At 39.6% G+C, this 4,721-nt stretch overlaps 1 pseudogene across 1 annotated transcript; it reads right to left on the bottom strand.

Annotated features, from left to right (window-relative positions):
• Positions 1–2,821: 2,821 nt before the first annotated feature.
• Positions 2,822–4,413, bottom strand: LOC105555269 (annotated as a pseudogene). The gene has a single exon (XR_001008448.1). The product of XR_001008448.1 is annotated as a rab GDP dissociation inhibitor beta pseudogene (transcript).
• Between the last annotated feature and the right edge of the window lie 308 nt (positions 4,414–4,721).

The following is a 4,721-nucleotide window of genomic DNA, read 5'->3' as shown; positions in this document are numbered from 1 at the left end:
AGTATGAGTAAATGAAAGGGCATTTCAGTGCTAGCTGATACTGGCTCCTAGACCCTAGCTTGGAGTTGAAGAAGGGTAATAACTCTTAGCTCTCCACACAGAGGTGAATGGGCAATGCCCCGGCCGCCTGTGGTGTCTGCAGCTGTGCCGAGTCTATCTTGCAGGTCAGTGATTAGTGGTGGAAAAGGACTCGTGCTTGCTTGATGTTAGAGATACCACATGAGAGAGGCTGCACAAGTTCTGACATCAAACTGCCTCGGGAGAATGTACACGGGACTAAATGGGTGTGTGGGCCTGACCCCACTCTTAAGTCATTGAGTAATTCTTTTAATTAGTCACACAACACTTTCTAAATCTAACCACAACATTTAGAAACAACATTTGTTTAGAAATTCAACATGCTGCACCAGAACCAAGTTTGATCGTATTGCTTGTGACTCAGGGTCTAAAGACTGCAACGAACTTAGCAAAGATGTGGTTGGTATCCAAAGGGAAAAGCTCTTCATTTCAAGGTAACATCTGCTTGAAGGGCTTGGTGCCCCAGAGGGTACTTTACCAGAAGGCCATTAAAGATACAAATGGTCTCTAAACTCCAACTTATTTTATGTTTCAATTCAGCAAGCCAGAGTCATCAATTTTTTTTCGTTTTTTCTTTTTTTTTTTTTTGGTCTATTCAACAATACTAGTCAGGGAGGCAGGTAAACATGAAATTGGCAGATGATAACTCTGAAACCTAAACCCGTAGAGTAAAGCCAAATTAAAACATTTGCAAATGTTCTTATTCTTGTATGTTGATTCATTCAAAATAGAGACTTCCTTTTTGATTTTTAAATAGATACTAGTTTCATTCCCATGACAATTTTGTTAAATATAAAGAATGTTTTCTTATACACTTCCACAGGACAATAAACAAATTGAAGTGCAAAGTCATTCCACTCCGAGAAGGGAAATTTCAAAATACATTTTAGAATTCAGGAACTTTTGCACTGCATGTGAATTAACTATTTTTAGCCTAAACATGAGACTTATATTTAGAGGCTGAAATCAGCTGATATAGCCTTATTTATGGTCTGACCCAACTGAGAAATGAAATCCGCTGTGATCATGGGCTTGGACATATAAATTCAAACTTAGTCTCTAAATATAAGGGGATCCTGATGACTAAAGGTAACATTTGCTGGAGTTTTCAGACTTAACAAAAGAGTGTCCATTTTTGAGTGTTTTACATTACATTTTTTTAATTGAATTTTTTTTAATTCAGCAGCTAAATTCCTTTTTAAATGATTTTATATCTTGTCTTGATTACTAATGGGAGCTTAGAAATCATACTGAAAACTTCATTAAGTTCTTCATTCATATTTCAGTAAAAGTTACCTCAACTGACTTTCACATATATTTTGCAAACTTAGCTTAATTTTATCAGAACATCTTTGGTAAAAATTATTGATATGCTTTTATTTCTTTGGAAAACACAATGTATTAGCCAACCTACTGTGGTAAAATCAACTGTGTTTTTCTCAGTAGAGTGATGGTCCATTTTTTTCTTTATTCTTATTAGCAGGGGAGATCAGATACTTCCCCAGTCATAAGGATTCAGAATTACTCATTTGAATGGGAGGATATAATCTCAAAGTTCCTTTTGAAGCTAGTAAATATCATCCTAGTCTAAATTAGTTCTTTCTAGCAATAATTCAACAAATGACATTTCTTATAACTGGATTTCACCTTATTTTCTAGTGAAAGTGCCTTTTAAAATGTATGGAGTAGTGAAATGAGCAGACCAAGGAATTTAAAGACATAGGGAAAAATAATAAAGTGGTAAGAATTTTCCAAAACCATGAGTTCACTGTCTTTTTCTTCACATATTTGATTAGTTTATAGAACTGAATACCTTCACAACTTAGAGTAATAGAAAAACTACCTCTCCACTTTTGTTGTTGTTGTTTGTTTGTTTTCAGAATTTGGCTTCATTATGTAGTAGAGAAATAATTTGGAGTCATTTTGAGACAGAAGTAGGAGTTCTGTCAAGTCAATACTGCATTGCAGTTTGGTCCACTGAAGAAGCTATGCCTGAGATACAAAAGATGCTTCTACACGTTACCCGTTTTGTTTTTGTTTTTGTTTTTTGAGACGGAGTCTCTCGCTCTGTTGCCCAGGGTGGAGTGCAGTAGCCGGATCTCAGCTCACTGCAAGCTCCGCCTCCCGGGTTCACGCCATTCTCCTGCCTCAGCCTCCCGAGTAGCTGGGACTACAGGCGCCCGCCACCTCGCCCGGCTAGTTTTTTGTATTTTTTAGTGGAGACGGGGTTTCACCGTGTTAGCCAGGATGGTCTCAATCTCCTGACCTCGTGATCCGCCCGTCTCGGCCTCCCAAAGTGCTGGGATTACAGGCTTGAGCCACCGCGCCCGACCCCACGTTACCCGCTTTATGTTCACTTCCTCTCCCCTTTTCTCTCATCAACTTTATTGGGTTAAAACGCCACATACAGCTTTGTGTAAATGACTCCCTGTGTCTGGAGTTTGGTTAGAATTTTACGTCCTAAACCAAACTTGTGGCTATGCTGTTTGCACACTGCCGTAAGACTTGACATAATACAAAATATAAAGTCATAGGAAAAACTTCTGGATGCCACCCCAAACCATGGAGTATTCAATTTAGAATCTCCTGAATGTCAGGATGACAGATGGCACACAATCTGTATGGATCCAGCTCTTGAGCAGCAGAAGCTCATAACTGAGAGGCTACACTGATTAAAAGATACAAACACTGTTTCAAGTTGTCTGTATCAGAATCACAATGTTTGTTTGAAACTGATCCTTCACTGGGGAAAAAAAAAAACCAGTTTGATTAAATTGAAGAGAATGTGGTAACAGGTGAATTCTGAATAGCCACTCCATGAAAACAAGTTAATATATGATATTAGAAAGATGAAGGGGAGGAGTATTTACTGACACAGCACTCTTCAATCTCTCCATTTTGATTACAAAAGCAGGCCTTACAATATTGATTTCATATAATATGCATTATTTACCAAATTTTAAATTTGTCCTAATTGGATAATAACATGTACTGCTGTTAGTCTTCCCCATAGATGTCATTTTTCTTATGCTTCATTTCCTCAAAGTCAAACTCTAATCCTCTAATCTTCTTATAGATGTTTTTTAATGTCATCCCAATTGTCTCAAAGTGAGTGGTAGGATTGTGTGCACTGGAAATAAAGATCTGGCTTTCTGTTACCAAGTCTTTCGGTACCAGGAGGCCACTGATGCTAATAAATTCCCATCTAGTTGGATCCAAGAGCTCCATAGCTGGTCTGACTTCCTTCTCAGGCTCCTTGGTTTCCACAGTTGTAGTAACTATGGCAATATACTTCCCATGTGCTGCTACATTGTGCGAGGAGGAGATCGTGGAAACACAGATATCTGACTTTCGACTGACTTGGTTCTGTGGAATAATGATCTGGCAGGAGTTGACATCACTGGTGTTCTTGATGAGGTGGCTGAGGATGCAAATAACTCTGATTACCTGGCCCACTTTTTCTGGCCAATCTTTTATATAGTGGAGGTCACAGATGACCTGCTTACAGTGAGCAATTTCACCTTCAGATTTTACACCAATTACTTTTCCATTCTGCCCAATGATTTCTTCAATTGGTTTATTCAGCATATAGGTACCTTCATAAATAGCACTTAGCCTTGCAGAAAGCCTTGTGGCAGTTCTCCAAGGCCACAGAGTGAATAAAGGTATGGACTTTTGCCATATCTTGCCAAAGATTCACTGTCATGTTTAATTCTATTAATGGTTTCACAACATGGTTGATCTAAGTAGTCATCAGTTTTGTAAAGTGCAAGAGCATGACCAGTAAAATCTGCAACATCTTGGCCCAAATCAAATTTCTTATACACCTCTCACATTGTGGTCTTCTTAGGATCAATTCCCTCTGAAGTTCTCGGATCTTTTTCCTCTAAGTTGGCAAAATATACTAGGAATTTCCTGAAGTGACGTTTCTTAAACAGTCCTATTAAGCTAGATGTCAGGGCTTCTGTTTCAGTGGAAGGAACCTTGTAGATTTTTCCACCTTTATAGACAAATCTCCCTTCAGTCACTAAAATCCAGATAGCGAGTTATCTCTGTATAAAGCAGCGTCTTAACCAGCTGACCATTAGCCACAAGGAACTTGGGAATCAAGTCAACATTCCAGTCTCTTCCTCTCCTCATTGATGCTGATGGTGGTCCCAGTATTTTAAATCTTTTGTATAAATCTTCCAGTAATGTTATAGAGTCACTCTCTCCTCCATAGTAAAGGTTTCAATCCATATGAAGAACTTTCTTGCCCTTCACTGACTTTATACCAGAAAGGATACATTCCACCAGGCCGATGCCCAGCACAATCACATCGTACTCCTCATTCATGGTGGATGGGGCAGATGTGGACGCAGGACCCGAAAAAGCAAAAGGCGCATGGGCTCCGTGACCACCCTATGAGGCTGTGAGGTGCTCTCTGGCATGAGGGAAACTGGAAGAGTATCTTTCCACCTTTTTTTTTTCTTTTCTGAGATGGAGTCTCGCTCTGTCACCCAGGCTGGAGTGCAGTGGCGTGATCTTGACTCATTGCAACCTCCCCCTCCCAGGTTCAGGCAATTCTCCTGCCTCAGCCTCCTGAGTAGCTGGGACTACAGGTGTGCACCACCACACCCGGCTAATTTTTGTATTATTAGTAG

The sequence above is a fragment of the Mandrillus leucophaeus genome, unplaced genomic scaffold (genome assembly GCF_000951045.1).
Source record: "Mandrillus leucophaeus isolate KB7577 unplaced genomic scaffold, Mleu.le_1.0 Scaffold678, whole genome shotgun sequence".
Classification (NCBI taxonomy): Eukaryota; Metazoa; Chordata; class Mammalia; order Primates; family Cercopithecidae; genus Mandrillus; species Mandrillus leucophaeus.
The sequence above is the reverse complement of the archived record's forward strand: the minus strand, read 5'-3'. Positions and strand labels throughout refer to the sequence as shown.